Here is a 22095-nt window from a genome sequence, read left to right on the forward strand (position 1 = left end):
ATTTATATTATGTTAATATATCAATTATATTTATATTATATTATGTATTATTAATATGTATTAATATATTATTAGTATATAATACATATTAATATATAATACACAATTATAATGAACATAAAATATATTGTACATTGTATATTTGTACACATATTTATATTATATTAATTATATTTATAATATATATTAATTAAATTTAGTATAGATTACACTATTATAGTATGTATTAATGCATATTAATAGTATATATTATATTATAATATTAATATATAATACAACCTAAATATAATAATATATATTTACATTATGTTTATAAATAAATGCATTCATAAATATAAATATATAGTGCTTGGTATTAGACCGACCACTTGATAACAAGCGAATTCCTTAAGATTGTTTCCCTCCCCTTCACACCTATCCCAGATATGAATTCAAGTCTGAGCAGACAAACTCCAGGAAGGACGTGGTGATGGACAGGGAGGGAGGCCTGGCCAGCTGCAGTCCATGGGGTCACAAAGAGTCGGACACAACTTAGCAGCTGAACAACCAAAAAAATACATTTAACATCTACTATATATTTGTAAGTAAATATACACTCGATATTTATTTATTTGGATTCTTGCCTGGAGAATCCCATGGACAGAGGAAATTGGACAGCTATAGTCCAGGAGGTTGCAAAGAGCCAGACACTACTGAGCAGCTAAGGATGCGCACTCACACACACACACACACACACACACACACACACACACATAAGGAATTCTTGTTCCCAGGCGCTAGGCTCGTAGCACCTGAACAGAACTAGGTAAAGGAATCAACATGTCAGACACATGACCCTTGCGAAGACTACCAGCCTGGGAATCAGGTTGCCATGGGAACATCAGCAAAGCCTGTTGTGAATTCAGTCGCTCAGTCGTGTCTGACTCTTTGCGACCCCACTGACTGCGGCGCACCAGGCCTCCCTGTCCATCCAACTCTCACGGCTTGTTCAAACTCCTGTCCATCGAGTCAGTGATGCCATCCAACCATCTCATCCTGTATTAACAGTGGTACCAAGGAATTCCCTGGCAGTGCAGTCAAAAAAAGAAGAAAAAAAAAAGCTGGAACCAGCGTGGCTCCCTTTACTTTCATGAACCCATGAAAAAGGGTTCTCCTGGTCATCTCCACCTTCCCCTGTTCCCTTGTTTGACTTTTTGCCACTCCCAGTGGCTGAAGAGAGCTCACACCCAGCGTGCAAAGTGGCTGTGTGCTCCATCTCTTGCTGGCTTCCAGGGAAAGAAGAATCACTGAGCTGACGTGCAGAGACGGGGCAGGGGTTTAAACCAGCTCGCAGCCCCACGATGCTTGCTTCTGGTTTCTCTTCATGTCACTATGTGCCTCTGTCTCCCATGGGGCTCAGGAAAACAAAGAACTTTCCCCCCTGGGCGTGGCTGTATGGGGATCTGGAATCCCCAACTGCAACTCCATGCAAGTAAAGGAAAGCAACAACCAGCTCAATCATCTCCCAATCATTTCCTCCCTCAGTCCCTGCAAGAGCAAACAGGGTGTGTGTTCGACTCCTTTCTCAGCTCACACGTGAAATCTGGAGAGTCAATCTAATTATTCTGGCTCCAATTTCCAATTCTATCAGTAAGCATTGACACAAGACAGGTCAAGGGCATTCCCTACAAGAGGCTAAAAATAAAGTTGTGCCTTCTTTGCCACCCCAAAGGCAGGGGTCCTAAAGCCCCATGACAGCAAATATTTCAGATGGGAGCTTGCAACGATGCCTGGGAGGGCTTTCCAAGGCCCCGATGGTGGACACACAGTTGCAAGTTTCAAATCTGTTACAGCTTTCTTGCATCCCGTTGTTGTGGAGACGGATTCTGTTATAACAGTACGCTTCAATTCTCTGCTGAATAGGAATTTATCTGACACCTCCCTCCTCCCGTCTCTCTGTGGCTTTATTTTCCACAGTTGGCACACAGAGTAATTCACACATTCGCAAATATTTAAGGGAAAATTAAATTTAAAAAACCAATAAACTACTTGGAACCACAACATAATGCCTGCCTGTCTTTGCTTCGAGGAATTTTTACATTAAATAAAGATGCAAAATCCCCTCCCCTGGGGTTTTCAGTTTGCCAGAGAGCTTACTTCTGTGAATGATTTCAATCTAACTCCTAGGATAACTGTCTTTGGTACAATCTATGGTTTTTTGCAAACAGGATAAAAATGACTTTCATGGAAAAGAAAGCATCATGGTTTCATTTCTTTTCTTTTTCTTTCTGTTATTTATTATCCATGCTATCTGTCTGGCAAGCTGTCCCAAGCTTCCTTGGGATGCCAGAGGCTGCAACAATTTGCAATATCCTTAAAAGAAACGGCCGATTCAGTTTCCCGCCACCCCCCAACCAAGGCCGCCTTGCTTGCCAGCTTGGTCTCAGTGCCAAACACGCCCGCGCATCCTGCCTCGGGGGGACCACGGAGGACACAGGATGTCGCTTGTGACATCGCCAACAGAGTCCTTTTCAGCCCCGCATTTCCAGGGCTCCCTTCTGTTCCATCCTCCAGCTGGGTGTGACATACCGCTGGGCTTCGACGCTCACAGGTGTGGCGCGTTCCTACTGACACCCCATCATTGTCAGCTCCAGGGCCACCTCCCACTGAAGCAGTTTACTTTGGAGGCGAGGGTGCAGGGAAGCCAAAGGGGCGGGTTACCACCTCCACTTGGGGTATGTGGGTGGCGGGCAGGTGGGGAAGGCTTACTGTTCTCAGCAAAGAGTCTTAAGCATCTCATCACAGCCTTAGCGAGCAGTGGACCTTCCTCTGCAGTTTTACCCAGAGGATCTGGGGCCCCGATACTGCCAATACCCCGGGGCTTCTTCCCAGGCGGTTCGGCGGTAAAGAAACAGCCTGCCAATGCAGAAGACGTGGGTTCGATCCCTGGGTCGGGAAGATTCCCCTGGAGGAGGGCATGGCAACCCACTCCAGGATTCTTGCCTGGAGAATCCCCTGGACAGAGGAGCTTGGCGTGCTGCAGTCCATGGGGTCCACAAAGAGTCAGACACGACTGAGCGACTGAACTGAACCAGGAAATAGTACTATTTGGCTATAAAAAGGAAGGAAGCCATGGACACAGCCTACGACATACGTGAATCTTGAAAACACTGTGAAAAGTGAGAGAAACCAAGTCACGAAAGGCCATATAACATATGATTTACGGGAAATTCCTAATACAGGCAAAGCCACAGAGATACACAACAGGTCTTCAGCTGCGGGGGTGGGGTGGCGGGGGTGGCGCTGAGGAGAGCAAGAAAAATGTAGGGAGTGACGGCTCTGGGGGAGGAGGTTTCTTTGGGGGGGTACTGAAAATACTCTAAAATTAAATTGTGGCGATGACCGTACAGCTATGTGCGTACCCTGTTCTTGCTGCTCAGTCGTGTCCAACTCTTTTGTGACCCCCTGGACTGTAGCCCTGCCAGGCTCCTCCGTCTGTGGGATTCTCCAGGCAAGAATCCTGGAGTGGGTTGCCATTTCCTCCTCCAGGGGAATCTTCCCGACCCAGGGATCGAACCTCCATCTCCTGTATGGGCAGATGGGTTCTTTACCACTGAGCCACCTGGGAAGTCCTTTCTGCACCCTACGTGGCTACAAAGAGTCAGGGGTGCAGATGCTCCTCAACCTCCAGCAACTGAACACACCTGAGAATTTGCTGCAGCCCCTGGGACCTGGAATTCCCCCCAGGGGTTATGGAGCAAGCCTGACCCCCACGCCCCAGGCTCCTACATGAAGGAGCCGTCTCGTCCTCTCAAAGGGAGTCCAAATGCAGCAGCATCAGAGAGTCAGGACGAAAGCCGAGGAAGCACGTCGCAGGAAATGGATCCCCAGCAGGATGATGCATTTTGTGGCAAATCAGGTCATGCCAGCCCTGGCTAGCCACAGTCCAGAATTTCTTGATTCGTATTCAAGAACTCTCCGTCGCTGCAGATTTCACAGGTTTCGAGAGCCGTAAATCCATCTGCTCCCGGCTTATCTTGAGTTTCACACAAAATTAATATTCTACCTACATCCCACGCTAGGCAAAGACAAACAGCTCCAGAACGCAAAGTGACAGTATTCTATGTAAGTAAACACTGTGAAAAGACTCGGTTGAAAACGTATCTGCAGCTTAACTTCTGTGTTTTAGAGGAATGTATATTCTGGCTTAAAACTCAACATTCAAAAAACAAAGATCATGGTGTCCAGTCCCACCACTTCATGGCTAATAGAAGGGGAACCAATGGAAAACAGTGGCTGACTTTATTTTCCTGGGCTCCAAAATCGCTGCAGATGGTGACTGCAGCCATGAAACTGAAAAGACGCTTGCTCCTTGAAAGAAAAGCTATGACCATCCTAGACAGCGTATTGAAAAGCAGAGATATTACCTTGCTGACAAAGGTCCCTCTAGTCAAAACTATGGTTTTTCCAGCAGTCATGTATGGATGTGAGAGTTGGACCATAAAGCTGAGCACCGAAGAACTGATGCTTTTGAACTGTGGTGTTGGAGAAGACTCTTGAGAGTCCCTTGGACTGCAAGGAGATCCAACCAGTCCATCTTAAAGGAAATCAGTCCTGAATATTCATCGCAAGGACTGATGCTGAAGCTGAAACTCCAATACTTGGCCACCTGATGTGAAGAACTGACTCAATGGAAAAGACCCTGATGCTAGGAAAGACTGAAGGCGGGAGGAGAAGGGGACGAGAGAGGATGAGATGGTTGGATGGCATCACCAACTTGACGGAGGCGAGTTTGAGCAAGCTCCGGGAGTTGGTGATGGACAGGGAGGCCTGGTGTTCTGCGGTCCCCGGGGTCACAAAGAGCCGGACACCACTGAGTGACTGAACTGAACTGAGATTTTATAAACCAAACACTATGTGGCCACACAGAAAAATGTCTTTAAAGTGGATGGAAAAAATTTTTAAGGTCAGGAAATACCCAGCCCTTTATCACTTTGAAATGCAATGCCTCCAATTAGAACATCTGTAAACCAAAGAACAAAGTACCCAATAACATAATTAATTTAACAAAGAAACTGTAGCCTAAAATATGAATCACACTTAAAATTAATCAGCAACACTAAAATAAAGACAAAATGCGAACCCAGTAATGTCATTAATTTAAGACAGAAAGAATGTTAAACCGTGAATCATGCTTCAAATTAATCAGTCGCATAAATCAGAAAATCCCGCAGCAGTGAGGATCTGCCTTACCGACGAAGCTTTGCTTCAGGTTTACAAAATAAAAAGCCGACCGCAGCGCCTTATTTAGTTTGAAAAATAAATAAATAAATAAATAAAAGATAGCTGTGTGTTTTAAAAGACCCAAAGATGCTACCAGAGCACTTCGTTGAGCAAGGTAACTTGCCAGACAGAATATACATTATTTAACAGATTTTCAACTATTCCAATGCACTTCTGTCAAGACCCCAAGTCTGCACCCTACAATTTCCACCCCAAACCAAAACTCAGACCAAATATCTGTGTGGCACCCCTGGCAAACCAGTATCCTGCTCCAATCCTAGCATGCAGCACTCAAATGCCCTCCTTACCTGTGACAGACGAACAGATAACCTCAACATCCATTCTGGGTTCCTCCTCAGCAACCAAGTGTCAAAAGAAATTCATTTCAACTGCTCTGTATGAAGTTCTAAGCTCATCCGAGCTGAAAGACATTGCTGTGTACCCCCGTCAGCAAACAGCAACTGCTTGAGGATTTTAGTATTGCAATAAACCATGTCAGGACAAAATCAGATCCCAATATAGAGCACTGATTTTTATTTTTTTGTAGATGATGCTTGAGTTATAGACCCGTTTCGGAATCATCAAGAACCCTTTCACATAAACACTTCATCACGTTGATTGCAAAGTGTCTCAAAAGTGTATACACACAGCACCAGAGTTGACAGTTTCTCAGAGAAGGCAAAGGAGGTGGTAACAGGAAGGCAGAGTCAGGGGGCAGTAGGGGACATCCACCCATCCCTCTCTGGGGCTGTGGTCAACTCCTAAAGAGGTGGTTCCCCTAGTGGCTCAGTGGTGAAGAATCCGCCTGCCAATGCAGGAGACATGGGTTTGATCCCTGGCCCTGGGAAGACCCCACATGCCATGGACCAACTAAGACTGTGCACCCCAACTTCTGAAGCCATGCCCCTGAGAGCCAGTGCTCCAAAACTACTGAAGACCCAGCACTCTAGAGACTGAGCTCTGCAACAACAGAAGCCACTGCAGTGACAAGCCCGTGCACCGCAGCTTTACAGAGAGGAGGCCCCGATCTCTGCAGCTGGAAAGCAAGGCCAAACAGCAACGGTACTGGAGTGAGTCGGCCTTCCCTTCTCCACGGGCATCTTCCCAACCTGGGGATCGAACCCAGGTCCCCCACACTGCAGGCAGATTCCTTTTTTGTTTTCTTGGTATTATCACATTTTTGTATTTTTTTTTTCTTTAACTGGAGGCTACTTAACTTTACAATACTGTAGTGGTTTTTGCCGTACATGGACATGAATCAGCCAGGGGTGTACATGCGTTCCCCATCCTGACCCTCCCCCCATCCCCTTCCCCATCCCATCCCTCAGGATCATCCCACTGCACCAGCCCTGAGCACCCTGCCTCATGCAACGAATCTGGACTGGCGATCTGTTTCACATATGATAATATACATGTTTACATTCTGTTCTCTCAGATCATCCCACCCTCGCCTTCTCCCATAGACTCCAACAGTCTGTTCTTTACATCTGTGTCTCTTTTGCTATCTTGCATATAGGGTCATCCTTACTGTCTTTCTAATTTCCATATATATGTGTTAGTATACTGTATTGGTGTTTTTCTTTCTGACTTACTTCGCTCTGTATAATAGGCTCCAGTTTCATCCACCTCCTTAGAACTGATTCAATTGTATGCTTTTTAACGGCTGAGTAATATTCCCTTGTGTATATGTACCACAGCTTTCTTATCCATTCGTCTGCCAATGGACATCTAGGTTGCTTCCATGTCCTGGCAATTGTAAACAGTGTGCAAGAGGATTCTTGCTGAGGATCCAGCTGAGCCACCAGGGAAGCCCAATGGAAGACCCAGCAGAGTTAAACAATAAATGAATAAGTAAAATTACGTATTTTTTTAAATATAGCTCAGGAGAAAGCCATCTCACTGGAAAACAGCACGGGAGATGTCGGCCGGCACAGGGCCCAGTTCTGAACACGCCTGCTACGCACCCAAATGTTTCTTCTTTGGGTCATTCCTGTGGAGGCCGACTGGAACGAGGCAGGTGGGATGAATGAATAGAAACTCATCTCAGAAGACAGTTCCTAAATCAGCAGAAGAGTGCATTAAGGCACTTGAGGAAGAATATAAAAGAAGATTCTGGAGTTTTTCCGTGTGAGTACCATACCATGGACCCCACACGCCTCCTGGAATTGCTTTCTAGGTCAAAAGAGTGGCCACAGGCCAGATATAAAAGGACCCCCCCCCACTTCTTTATTCTTTTTTCAAAATTGATGTATTATTGCATGGGCTGTGTTGGGCCTTCCTTGCAGCATGCGATATAGTTCCCCGATTGGGGATCGTACCCCTCCCTGCCTTGGGAGCGTGGAGTGTTAGCCACAGGACCAGCAGGGAAGTCATGGGACCCAGCTTTAAAAGATATCTTCACAGATCACTCAACTATCCATCCGTGGGGTAACCAAACCACCATACACACACACACACGATGGAACATTATCTAACCACAAGAGGGAAAACACAAGCTACCCCATCATTAAACTGCAAAGACATTTCAACTTAAACAGGCTCAAAAGGATGAATCTCATGTGATCCCATTTACGTGCGGTGCTTAGAAGTCTCAACTGCAGAGATATTAATATAAAGCAGAACCGTGGGTGCCAGGCGCTGGGGGAGGGGAATAGAGAGTTGTTGAAATGCGTATGTAATGTTAGCTAGGAAAGATGGAAAAAGTTCTATACGTGGATGGTGGTGATGGCTGTATAACAAGGTGAATGTGCTTAATGACCGTGAAAGTGAAAGTCGCTCAGTCGTGTCTGACTCTTTGTGACTCCGTTGGATCCTCTGTCCGTGGGGATTCTCCAGGCAAGAATACTGGAGTGGCTTGCCATTCCCTTCTCCAGGGGATGTTCCCAACCCAGGGATCAAACCCAGGTGTCCCTCATTGCAGGCGAATTCTTTACCATCTGAGCCACAGGGAAGCCCAGTGATAGTGAACTATGCATCTGAAAATGGTTAAGACAGGAAATAAAGCTGTAACCCAATGGGGAAAAATGGTTAGCATGCTACATCATACGTTATGCATATTTTATCACTGTAAAACATAATGCTTTGTAAATCTGACTTAAATAGGCATTAAGTGAAGGCATGACCTTTCAGACGAGCTTTCTGGACTGTAACTTCATCTTAGGACTCTGTTAAAAATTTGCTAATTGTGCACAGGGGTGTCTCATAAAAGTACAAATGTGGAGGATTTCGCAATTTTTTTTCCCCCTGGTGGCCTCATGGCACACATTGTGGAATCTATTTCCCAAGCAGGGGTCAAACCTGCATCCCTGGAAGGGAAAAGACCAAGTCCTAACCACCTGGACCACCGGGGAACTCCCCACAAGTATTCAAAGTAATAAGATTTAGAATTACTACTTACCATTAAGAAAATTACGCAACCTTTTTAACAGACTATAAATCACAAAGAATCCAACTGAGGCTTATGAAGTTATCCATATGATCACATTGTCAAAAATGTAGTTCTTCCTGTGACGAACAACATTTAGGAACAGAAACCCAAGTATATTCATTTGTAAGAGTATAGTCATGTTGAGTATTGGAGTCCTCATGAGAGTGTGTGTGCATGCGTGCTCAGTCGAGTCCAACTCTGCGACCCCATGGACCATATCCCACCAGGCTCCTCTCTGTCCAGGGGATTCTCCAGGCAGGAATACTGGAGTGTGTTGCCATGTCCTTCTCTAGGGGATCTTCCTGACTTAGGGATCAATCCCACGTCTCCTGCTTGGCAGGCAGATTCTTTATCACTGAGCCACCTGGGAAGCCCCAGAGTCATCATAGGAAGACTCAAAGGGTATTACTCCTTACCACAGAGCTTCAGAGCCAATGCCAATAGTCGCTAACCTACTGTGAAACATGATGAAGGGCAATATTCAATATATGCCAAGTTTGGGGGCAAATCCTAAACCAGCCAAGCTCATACCACCGACATTTGAAAGTGAAAGTGAAAGCCATTCAGTCACGTCCGACTCTTTGCGACCCCATGGATTGTACAGTCCATGCGATTCTCCAGGCCAGAATACTGGAGTGGGTAGCTTTTCCCTTCTCCAAGGGATCTTCCCAACCTAGAGACCGAATGCAGGTCTCCAGCACTGCAGGCAGATTCTTTAGCAGCTGAGCCACCAGGGAACCCCAAGAATACTGGAATGGGTAGCCTCTCCCTTCTCCAGGGGAACTTCCTGATCCAGGAATCGAACCGGGGTCTCCTGCATTGCAGGTGGATTCTTTACCAACTGAGCCATCAGGGAAGCCCATTTGGGGTCAGATAATTCTTTGGTGTGTGAGAAGGTGGGAGAGGCTGTCCTGTCCATGGTGGGGTGTTTGGCAGCATTCTCAGATGCCAGGATCACTCCTTCCCATCAAATCAATCATATGTGACAACCAAACATGTCTCTAGACTTTGCCAAGTGTCCTGCGGGCGGGTTAAAAGACTGCCCCCAGGGGAGAACCCCTGTCCTCAAGAAAGAGATCTTCAGGAACCGCCCATGTTTACGAAGAAAACCAAAAGGTAATACTAAGAAAAATAACACTCTCTGATTTGGTTTAAGCGTCAGAAGTAGTAACAGATGTCAGAAATGAAAAGAAACCTGCCATCACCTTCAGGCCATTTTACAACCAGAAGCTACAGCCAATTTCCAGAGCTTATTCTTGAATTTTAATTAATCGGAACTCAGTGTCCATTTATACCTTCCCAGGTGCTGCTAAGCAGGAAAGAACCAGCCTGCCAATGCAGGAGACATAAGAAACATGGGTTTGATCCCTGGGTTGGGAAGATCCCCTGGAGAAGGGAAGGAATGGCAACAGACCCACTCCAGTATACTTGCCTGGAGAATCCCCATGGACAGAGGAGCCTGGTGGGCTACAGTCCATGGGGTCACACAGAGCTGGACACGACTAAAGCGACTTAGCACAGCACAATGTCCATTTGCATCAAGTTCCGTGAAGAAGAGACTCACTAGACTCCCGATCCATCAGTTGAGGGCATGCCCCTGACGACAGCACAAGTTTTTGTGGGTTCAAGAGGAAAGAAGTGGTTTCTCAAGAGAAAGTGGGTTTTTTTCCTGAAAACCTGGAGGGAGGGCATGTCAGTGGGGCTCTACGTCTGTGTTCTGGGGATTCAACAAGGCAAAGGTTGTTTGGACGAAAAGAACACTGAATAAACCTCAAGCGAAGACTGGAAGCAAGGGCTGAATCAGGCTGACAAACAGCATCTCATCACGCACTTTCATCAGCAGGAGACCTCAGAAAATGAAACTGCACTACACCATTATCCATGTGGAATTCACGTCTTCCAATCAGCTAGTTATGGTTGCCAGGGCACCTGGATGCCTTATGGCTTCTGATAAGACAAATGAGCAACACCCTACGTCTAGCCCATGGCACCCCAAGCCTGCCAAACAATACCCATGTTCCAACCCGTGCCACTGCCTGTACCATACCTTAGTATGAAAAAGCCCTGCAACCGGGTTGGTCTGTAACACGGCGGACCGTCCAGATGAGATTCACAGAACACGCTGAGTTGCCCCTGGTAGTGTCTGGTTCTAACCATTAACAATTCTACCGGGAATGTCTCCAAAATGCAGTCCTCTGAGCCCTTTTAGGATTTTATGAACAGAAAAGAGTTGGTGAGAAAAGGCTACCCATCCCCTTATACTAGGCCACACCTCACCCCAATGGACCAGTTTCAAAACTGGGAAAGGATTACATCAAGGCTGTTTATTGTCATCCTGCTTATTTAACTTATATGCAGAGTACAGCCAAAGTTGTGACCAACCTAAACAGCATACTAAAAAGCAGAGACATTACTTTGCCAAAAAAGGTCCGTCTAGTCAAGGCTATGGTTTTTCCAGTAGTCATACATGGATGTGAAAATTGAACTACAAAGCAAGTTGAGCGCTGAAGAACTAATGCTTTCGAACTGTGGTGTTGGAGAAGGTTCTTGAGAGTCTCTTGGACCGCACTGCAAGGAGTTCATCCTAAAGGAAATCAGTTCATCCTAAAGGAAATCAGTGCTGAATATCCATTGGAAAGACTGATGCTGAAGCTGAAGCTCCAACCCTGGCCACCTGATGCGAAGAACTGACTCCTTAGAAAAGACCCTGATGCTGGGAAACATTGAAGCAAGAGGAGAAGGGATCGACAGAAGACGAGATAGTTGGATGGCATCACCGCCTTGATGGACATGAGTTTGAGCAAGCTCTGGGAGATGGTGAAAGATGGGGAAGCCTGGAGTCCATGGGGTCTCAAGGAGTTGGACATGACCAAGCAACTGAACAACATCATCATCACGCGAAATGCTGCGCTGGATGAAGCACAAGCTGGAATAAAGATTGCAGGGAGAAATATCCACAAGCTGGAATCAAGATTGCCGGGAGAAATATCAACAACCTCAGACATGCAGATGATACCACCCTAATGGCAGAAAGATCATTTTTGAAAGGACAAAATTACAGAGCCGGAGAAGTCAGTGGCTGCCAGGAGCCACAGAAGCTGACCATGCAGTGGGGGCACGCGGGGGTTTTCCTGTGCCAATGGAACGGTTTCTGTGTTGGATTATGGTGGGGGTTACTTAAAGCCCCACGTATGATTATAGCTCACACACTGTCCACATGCACGCAGGCACACACCCCAGAACTGCTAAAATGAAGACTAGGGCTACATCAGCGCAAAACTGCAGCTGTCAGTTTCCTACTTTTGATAACATAGTATCTTCACGAAAGACCAGGGAAGGCGGGGGGACGACCTAGACCTCAATTTGCTATTTTTTTTTTTGCTTCCCGGATGGCGCTAGTACAGGAGACTGTGGTTTCAGTCCCTGGGTTGGGAAGATCCCCGGGAGGAGGCCGTGGGCAATTCCCTCCAGTGAGAATCCCATGGACAGAGGAGCCTGGCAGGCTATACATTTCATGGCATCCCATGTGTTCAGTGGGACACAACTGAAGCACCAGACCACGCACACACATATTTTTGCCACGTCTTGTGAGCCTAATATTATTTCAAAATAGAAATCGTCAAAAGTAACAGTGTCTCACTCATGAACAGATACACCAAACGTGGGCTATTCACCCAATGGAATGGGGTCTGGTAATCAAAACGAATGCAACAGCACCGTTGAACCTTGAAAACGTTCCACTGAGTGAAAAACCAACCGTCCACGAAGCGCACACACTCTGCGTGATTGCATTTACACGAAACATCCAGAATGAACAAATCCAGAGATGCTGACCATCGACAGGCGGTGGCTGGGGACTGGGGGAGGCCTGAACAAGGAGTGAGCTCTCATGGCTCCATGGGGTTCTTTGGGGATCGAGGAAATGGTTTAGAATCAGTTGTGGCGATGGGTCCGGAACTCTGTGAATATTCTAAAAACCACGGAAGCATACACTCTGAATGGGCGAATTGTCGGCTATGTGAATAACAACATGATCAAGTTGTTAATACCATATGGCCGTGGCTGGCAGACGAGTTGTTATGTAAGTATCTTGCCATGATTTACTGTTCTTTCTTCACCCCAGGGAGCTGGGGGTGGTTGGTTCAAAAGGTCACCTATGATATCGTTTCAAATTACACGAAGCCCATCTGTTACTGATGGGTATGTGACCCCAGGCGTGTCTAGGTAAAGGGAGATAGCCGTTCTGATGCTAAGAGAATCAGAATCAGACTCCTTTGGGCACTGTGCAGGCAGGGTTAACATCAGGGCCCTTGCCTTTTCCTTAGGGAAGCCTGGCATGCTACAGCCCACGGGATTACTAAGGGTCGGATACGACTGAGCGACTAAACAATAACCCCCATCACTCCCCTGCATTGCACCAGGCTGGCTTATCAACTTTTCCCTTTAAAGAGGAAAAAAAAAATCTTATTGCTCATTTCTCACCTTTGCCCATAGAGCCCCCCATCTAGAATGCATATCTTCACTATGCACTGAGATCCCAAACGCCACCAAAACCCGTCCAAGTCTCCCCTTCAAGACGAAGGTCCAGCCTTCCTCAGCGGCTGCAAGGCAGGTTAGTAGATCCTTCCTGGGAATTCCCACAGCAGGAGACGTCTGCACCGTCCATGGGACACCCATCCATGCCACGGCTTTCTAAGACCTGTAACGCCTTCCCCAAAAACACGAGACATAACTCACTTAATCTCCACACACTCCACAATGCTCCAGAAGTAAGAGATTCAGAGAACAGTCACCCCAGAAACAGAAGACTTTCATAAAAGGGGGGTCTTGAAAAGGAAATTCTTGATCTGGGTGAGACCCGGGCCTTGCTGCAAGCTGGGTGAAATACAGCAGCCAAGATGATGGCTCCAGACTCCAGAGGTCCCCGTTCTAGGAACCCTGCCTGGGTTCTCCATGCTCTCACGACAGTCCACGTGGGGCTCGGACAGAAGGAAAACGCCTCCCCAGGTGCCCCCAGCACAGGCCACATGGCCTCACGATGCTGTCCAACAAGGTGTTTATGGAAAGTTCTGTCTGGACCACAAACTAGGCCGTGGATGTCTGTCGTTTCCAAACACATACAAGACAAGCATAAAAAAAAAAAAAACACACACACACACACGCACACACACACACACCTCTGTTTCTCATAAATCAGCCATCCGAGGGAAAATAAGTACCTGCAATGTTCTCGGGAATGAGAGACCATGAAAGAAATGATGCGTCTTGCAAAAGCACACAATAACCATCTCCATCTCTCCTTCCTAAAATTTCTGACTTTCCAAACGCTCCGAGAAACAGGAGTTTATCACGAAGTGCCAACACAGACAGATACACAGCATGTTTTGGTTACCAAATCAACTACTACAAAACATCTTGAGAAATTACTGTTTCTGGTACATACAGCCAATAAGTAATAGTAAATTTTTTAAAAAACATGGACCAGTTGACAGGATACTTCATTATAGAATAAGAAAGAAATCCATTTTACAATTTTACTTACTCAGAGACAAATGCAGGCAAATCTCGTCTTCCTTCTGGGATTTATTTTTAGGCCTGTTTTCTATCTTCGGTTACCTGTCAACAAAAACACATCCAACATCAGGCAAAAAAAGAAGTCAACGAAACCCACTCCCAGTATTCTTGCTTGGGAAACCCCATGGACAGAGGAGCCTGGTGGGTTACAACCCCTGGGGTCTCAAAAGAGTTGGACACGACTTAGTGACTAAATAACAACAAATTGCACTTTATCACACCTAGTATTTTTTAACATCTTTTTTTTTAATGCAGTAAATATTACAATACAATCTGGAAAATAGATCCTGGTGAATTCAATAAAAATTGCCAGATCTCCCTTGTGGCCGTTCAAAAACAAAAAAAGTCAACAAAAACATCTCAACTACATTCTCGACCATTCAAAGACTTACACAGCTTTCTGAAGCAGGGGGGTCTTAGGAAGCGGAAACATTAACAGTGTCAGATGGTGGACAACCATCGTTGGTGAAATTTAGTGTTTCGTCTCTGTGCATACAGTGAGCCTGTTCACAGGCAATCTGTTCAAAACTCTCAATCTCAAACTAGTTATGATCACCTCACTAGATATTCCAATCACCCCAAAACACGAGACACATCTCACTTATCTCTGCACAGTCCACAGTGCTCCAGAAGTAAGAGATTCAAAGAGCGGTCATCTAGCCAGCTAGAGCATCTAGCCAGCTCTCACTGTTCTCTAAGCACCCTAAAACACACTAAATGAAAAACACAGGTTATTTTTCGCTCGATTCGATGCAACCTGGCACATTCTCACTGAGAACTCCGCGTCCAGACGTGTGGAAAGAGCAGACGCCGCTCGGCGATGCTGCTGTTGGCATCAGGGAACACGATGTCTGCGGTCGTGGGACACTTAAGTATCCGGACGGTGAGAAGGGGGGGATCTCAGCGAGAACGGAACATTGGCAACTAACTAGTAAGAAAACGCCCAAGACCATGTAAGAGAACTGGTAGTCGGGGAGAAGTGACCATTGGACACGGAGCTGAGCTCACACCGTGGGCCGAGACGGGGCACCGTGAGGAGGGAGCCCTCGAACGTGCAGGAAGGCAGCCCACGAGCGCAAACGTCCAGTGGCGATAGCGACCTGGGTGACGGGGACACGGGAGGAGGGGCCGGGTGACTGTGCTGCAGAAGCGAGCGACAGTGGATCCTGGGCACGGAGGACTCTGCCAGCCTCAGAAAGGAGCCTGACTCCTCCTCCTCCGTCTCTCTTCACCCGGCACCAGGCTGAAGGACAGAAGAAAATCTGACCATCCCCCCACTTAAAATAAAACCCTTCAGGGCTCCCATCATTCTCAGGACAAAAGGCTTAGACAAGCTCTCGCCCTGCAGAGGAACACGGGGGAGCTTGCAAAGGGCCGGAGGGGAACACGGAGGTGGAGAGAAGACGCACGGAGTCCGCGATGTCCTGGAGATGAGACGCGGGGCATGCACAGGTCAGCGTGTATGTGCTGGGGTCGGGGGCAGAAGCAGTAAGGATGCCGTCCAGGTTCAGAGCTCGAGCAAAAGGTGGGATGTTTGGGAAGTCAGAGCAGAGGAGAGAGCAAAAGCTTTTGAAGGTGTGAACTTTTCCTGAAACCCCTGTTGGCTCTCCCACTCTCTGAGCGGATTCTTAACTAGGTGATGGCACACGTCTGAGCGGGTGGCAGAGGTCACAGTCCCAGAGTTAGGTCTGTGTAACCAATGGACTTCCCTGGTGGCTCAGACGGTAAAGCATCTGCCTACAAGGCGGGAGACCCGGGTTCAATCCCTGGGTCGGGAAGATCTCGGGAGAAAGAAATGGCAACCCACTCCAGTATGCCAGGAAAACCCCATGGATAGAGGAGCCTGGTGGGCTACGGTCCCCGGGATCGCAAAGAGTCAGACGTGAGTGATTGACTTCGCTTCACTTCACTTCAACTGTGACCCCTGGAGCTGTGGGCCTGGCTGGGATGCACCTGGGGTGGGATTTCTCCACCTCAGCAGTACTGGCATTGGGACCAGATCACCCTACGTGGTGGGCTTCTCGTGGTCACTCGTGGTAAAGCCACCTGCCAATGCACTGGACGTTAAGAGATGCAGGTTCGATCCCTGGGTCGGGAACATGCCCTGGGGGAGGGCATGGCAACCCATTCCAGTATTCTTGCCTGGAGAAATCCCATGGACAGAGGAGCCCAGTGGGCTACATACAGTCCATGGGGTCGCAAAGAGTTGGACACAACCGAAGCAACTCAGCAGGCATGCAAGAATTCTCTGGGGTGGGGATGTGGGGCTGTGCTCCATGTGAAAGGACTCTGAACAGTATTTCAGGCCCTATCCACTTGACACCATAGGAATCCTGCCATCCATCCAGGGTGTGACAACCAAACTGACTCTCGCTGCCCAGTATCCCCTGGACAGCACGGTCACCCCGTTGAGATTATCTGAAGATTATCACACTAAGGCTTCCCAAGTGGTGCCACTGGTAAATAATCTGCCTGCAGGAGACGCAAGAGACCTGGGTTTCGTCCCTGGGTCGGGAAGATCCCCTTGGAGGAGGGCACGGCCACCCACGCCAGTATTTCTGCCTGGAGAATCCCATGGACAGAGGAGCCTGGTGGGCTACAGTCCATGGGGTCGCAGAGAGTCAGACACGACTGAAGTTAAATGATATCATATGACATCCCTTTTACGTGGAGTCTAAAAAAAAAAAAATGTAATACCCTGGCAGTCTACTGGTTAGTGGTTAGGACTCTGACCTCTCACTGCCCAGGGCCCCAGATTAATCCCTGGTCAGGGGGGAAACTAAGATCTCACAAGCTGTGCAGCACAGAAAATTAATAAAGAATAATTTTAAAAAAAGGACAAATAAATGATACAAATGAACTTCTTTACAGAACAGAAACAGACTCACAGATACAGAAAACAAACGGATGCTTACTAAATGGGGAAGAAGGGTTGGGATACATGAGGAATTTGGGATTAAGATATACACACTACTATGAATATATATAACGGAGAAGATAGTGGCACCCCATCCAGTACTCTTGCCTGGAAAATCCCATGGATGGAGGAGCCTGGTGGGCTGCAGTCCATGGGGTCGCTAAGAGTCAGACACGACTGAGCGACTTCACTTTCACTTTTCTCTTTCATGCATTGGAGAAGGAAATGGCAACCCACTCCAGTGTTCTTGCCTGGAGAATCCCAGGGACGGGGGAGCCTGGTGGGCTGCCGTCTCTGGGGTCGCACAGAGTCGGACACGACTGAAGCTACTTAGCAGTAGCAGCATGAATTTGTGAACTAAATTGCACAGCACGGGGAATTACAGTATCTTTCTCATAACCTATCATGAGAAAGAATCTGACAAAGAATAGATTCAACGGTATTTCTACAAATGTAAAGGCCACCACCGAACCCAGAGGAGGAGGATCTGGCCAGTGAGACAGAGAAACAAGAGCGTAGCAATGCGGGATGAAAACCACAGACAGTTCGGTGTTCCTGGCTTCTAGTGACAGCCGCCACTCAGATTACCGGGGGAAGACTTAGCAAGTAACTGCCGCTGAGGCAGAGGACCGGAGGTGGGGGCCCGTGGCTGATAGGACGACAAGGACAAACACGCCGTCTTCTCTGCATCTGCTCTCTGCACGGAAGAAACCTAGGAAGACTTCACGGAGGCGGCAGCATCCCTTGCCGCAAGAAGTCAGGTGAAGAGGAAGGTAAAGCCGCCAAGCGGCCGCCACGTGAGTGGTACTGGAGGTCAACGGGTGGGCGCAAGCAGAGGGCATGGAAGTCTCCCAAAATGTCAGAGGGCGGGTGCTCGGAAAAGAGAATGCCGACAGCAGAGTCCAGGAGGGCTGGTTGGCGGGGGAGAAAGGGGGCCCCACAGACCACAGGAAACAGACCCCCTCTCCCCCACCGCCCGATCAGCATAGACCAACCTCAGTCTTGGGGCCACCCAGCATAAGAACAGCTGCTAGTGGTGGAGCATGCTGGCTCCAAGGCCACCCCACGACCAGAGCCGGCAGAGCAGGGCACCAGTTCAGTTCAGCTGCTCAGTCGTGTCCAACTCTTTGTGACCCCATGGACCGCAACACGCCAGGCTTCCCTGTCCATCACCAAGTCCCGGAGCTTGCTCACACTCCTGTCCACTGAGCTGGTGAGGCCATCCAACCATCTCATCCTCTGTTGTCCGTTCTCCTCCCGCCTTCCATTTTCCCAGCATCAGGGGCTTTTCCAATGAGTCAGTTCTTCGCATTGGGTGGCCAAAGTACTGGAGCTTCAGCAGAGGACCAGAGCCAAGCTGTTTTCTGACTTGCTCTCAAACCATCCCAAATCCCCCTACCTCTCGAAGGAACACATCTGAACCACCAGAAATTGGGATTAAAGGGCACCTGAGGAACCTCCAGTCTTGCTCTTTTTTTTACCCCCCCCCCCAACCACGTGTTGTCTAAGCTTACAAGAAAGGGCCCACCCTCCTGGCAGACAGTGCTCAGAACCCTTTAACTCTTTATCAGTTTCAGTTCAGTCGCTCAATCGTGTCCGACTCTTTGCGACCCCATGGACTGCAGCACGCCAGGCCTCCCTGTCCATCACCAACTACCGGAGTCCACCCAAACTCATGTCCATTGAGTCGGTGATGCCATCCAATCATCTTATCCTCTGTCGTCCCCTTCTCCTCCTGCCCTCAACCCTTTCCTACATCAGAGTCTTTTCCAATGAGCCAGCTCTTCGCATCAGGTGGCCAAAATACTGGAGTTTCAGGTTCAACATCAGTCCTTCCAATGAACACCCAGGACTGATCTCCTTTCGGATGGACTGGTTGGATCTCCTTGCAGTCCAAGGGATAACTCTATCAAAAGGCTGACAAAAGGTGCCCCATGCACCATCCACCGCTCCATTCTGTCTTCCTTCCACCAAACTACTATGCACATATATTCAGTTAAAAAAAAAATGAAAAAGTTTAAAAAAAAAAAAAGAGAGAGAAACAGACTTACAAGCCTCACTTTGCTCCTAATTAATTATAAGAAACTCTCTCCGGACCAGAGACTCCTCAGCTGTGAAATGAGGGTATTAAATTATTTATGAGGTTTCACCCACATCAAAAAGGAAAATCGGAGGAACCATTTTCCTGTTGACTTCCTTGGTAAATTCTAAGGGAAAACACCTTGCAGGGAACTGAACCAAGAATTTGCAGAGGGATTGCTTTGGGAGGACTTGGTGGAGAGAGCGGGGTGGGCGGCAGACGGGTGTGAAGAGGAATTCATCTGTGTTCCACAGCCACCTGAGCACAGAAATACATCCAAAGCAATTTTTTTCCCCTCTTCTGAAGTTGCCATAATGATTAACATGTTCACCCTGGAGAAACTCTAGTTGTACCATCATGAAAAAAAAAATTCGAAAAATGTAAAATATGTTTTCCGAAACCACTGAGCATGACACAGGAGCTGCAGTTTCCTCCCGAGTCCTCTTCTTCCTTTTTTTTTTTTTTTTTTAAAGAGAGCCCAAATTAACCTGGCTGAGCCCCAGCAGCTCAGATACATTCCGGCGGGAGGGGTCTCAACGCCAGAGAATTCTAACCGCTTCATTTGGTACGTACTTGCAGAGTTCAGGTTCTGTATGATGAAGCTGTTGTTTCCTGCACTTTCAATACCGCCCAGTGCTTTTTATATATTCGGATGATTCAGTCCATATTAGATTTTTTTTAATTTACTTTTAATTGGAGGATAATTGCTTTACGACACTGTGTTAGTTTCTGCTGTACAACAACAAGACTCAACCCTAGTATACGTATGTCCCTTCCCTCTTGAACCTCCTTCTCATCCCCCTACCCCACCCCAACCCATCACAGAACAGAGAGCTGGGCTTCCTGCGCTATACAGGCAGCTTCCCAGGAGGCTAGTTATTTTACCCGTGAAAGTGAAAAGGGAAAGTCGCTCAGCCGTGTCTGACTCTTTGCGACCCCATGGACTTGTAGAGTCCAGTGGACTTCTCCAGGCCAGAATACTGGAGTGGGTAGCCTTTCCCTTCTCCAGGGGATCTTCCTGATCCAGGAATCGAACCAGGCTCTCCCACATTGCAGGCAGGTTCCTTACCAGCTGAGCTACCCGGGTGACACATGGTGGTATTGTGTATATATCAGTGCCACTGTCTCAGGTCACCCCACCCTCTCCTTCGCCCGCTGTGTCCACAAGTCTGTCTCTATTCCTGCCTTGGAAATAGGTTCATCAGTACTACTTTCCTAGATTCCTACCAGGCTCCTCCATCCATGGGATTTTCCAGGCAAGAGTACTGGAGTGGGTTGCCATTTCCTTCCCCAGGGGATCTTCCCGAGCCAGGGATCGAACCTGGGTCTCCCGCATTGCAGGCAGACGCTTTCTTTACCATCTGAGCCACCAGGGAAGCCATACACACGCCTTAATACACGACATTCGGTTTTCTCTTTCTGACTGACTTTCCTCTGAATAACACGCTCTAGGTTCAGCCGCCTCACTAGAAACATCAGCTTAGTTCAGTCGCTCGGTCGTGTCTGACTCTTGGTGACCCCGTGGACCACAGCACACCAGACTTCCCTATCTATCACCAAGTCCCGGGGCTCGCTCAAACTCACATCCATCGAGTCACTAGAACCTACCAGACAGTTAATCCTGTAAATCTGTGCTTTCTCCAATGGGGCTAATTGTGTCCCCTGCCCTCCCCTCCCCCAGCCACCGTCACTGGACACGGGTCCACGTCTGGAAACATTTTCAGTCCTCAGGACTCCGGGAAGGATGTTACTGGCATCGAGTGAGGCCAGAGAGGCTGCTAAAGCTCCTACAGCACATAGAACATTTCCCTTCATAAACAGCTAGTAATATCTGGCTCAAACGTCAATATCGCCATGGCTGAGAAATCCTCATTTGAACCATACTAAAAATTAAAAAAAAAAATTATTTATTTAGTGGTGCCAGGTCTTAGTCGTGGCATGCAGGCATGTGGGATCTAGTTCCTGAAGGGAGATTTAACCCGGGGCTCCCTGGACTGGGAAGGAGGAGCCTTAGCCACTGGGCCACTGAGGGAGTCCCCATACTAACATCGCTATAATTCTGCAGAAGGTATACACTGTGTATCATGTTTATTCTTTTCAAAGTAACAGAATACACACACTGCAGGTGAAGCAAGACTCCTCATCTCAGCTGCAACCTTTTCAGCATCATCTTTCCCCAATTCTGCTCTCCAAAGCAGCCATACTTGAATCACAGAACTGTTTCTACAGTTGGCAATATTCCCTGGCATGGACTCACATGATTCTAAATAAACTGCTGTACAAGATACCCTATCAACTTTAGAGATCACTTACTTGGTCTTCTCACATATGGATAAAGATTTTGTTTTTGTAAATTCCGCTTACCCCTTGGAAGAAAAGTTACAACCAACCTAGACAGCGTATTAAAAAGCAGAGACACTACTTTGCCAACAAAGGTCCGTCTAGCCAAGACTATGGTTTTTCCAGCAGTCATGCATGGCTGTGAGAGTTGGACTATACAGAAAGCTGAGCACAGAAGAATTGATGCCTTTGAACTGTGGTGTTGGAGAAGACTCTTGAGAGTCCCTTGGACTGCACGGAGATCCAACCAGTCCATCCTAAAGGAAATCAGTCCTGAATATTCATTGGAAGGACTGATGTTGAAGCTGAAACTCCAATCCTTTGGCCACCTGATGTGAAGAGCTGACTCATTGGAAAAGATCCTGATGCTGGGAAAAGATTGAAGGCGGGAGGAGAAGGGGACGACAGAGGATGAGATGGTTGGATGGCATCACCGACTCAATGGACATGAGTTTGAGTAAACTCCTGAAGTGGGTGATGGATAGGGAGGCCTGG

General features: G+C 47.6%; 1 protein-coding gene across 7 annotated transcripts in view; it reads right to left on the reverse strand.

Annotated features, from left to right (window-relative positions):
• The window catches only part of TBL1X (transducin beta like 1 X-linked), a 244282-nt gene that overhangs the window by 135003 nt on the left and 87184 nt on the right, over positions 1-22095 (reverse strand). For all 7 annotated transcript variants that reach the window (XM_061408188.1, XM_061408189.1, XM_061408187.1 and 4 more), the window contains one exon: positions 14232-14305. The gene's annotated coding sequence lies outside the window, so the exon portion shown is untranslated. The remainder of the gene's footprint in view (positions 1-14231; positions 14306-22095) is intronic.

This window comes from Bos javanicus, chromosome X, assembly GCF_032452875.1.
Source record: "Bos javanicus breed banteng chromosome X, ARS-OSU_banteng_1.0, whole genome shotgun sequence".
NCBI lineage: Eukaryota > Metazoa > Chordata > Mammalia > Artiodactyla > Bovidae > Bos > Bos javanicus.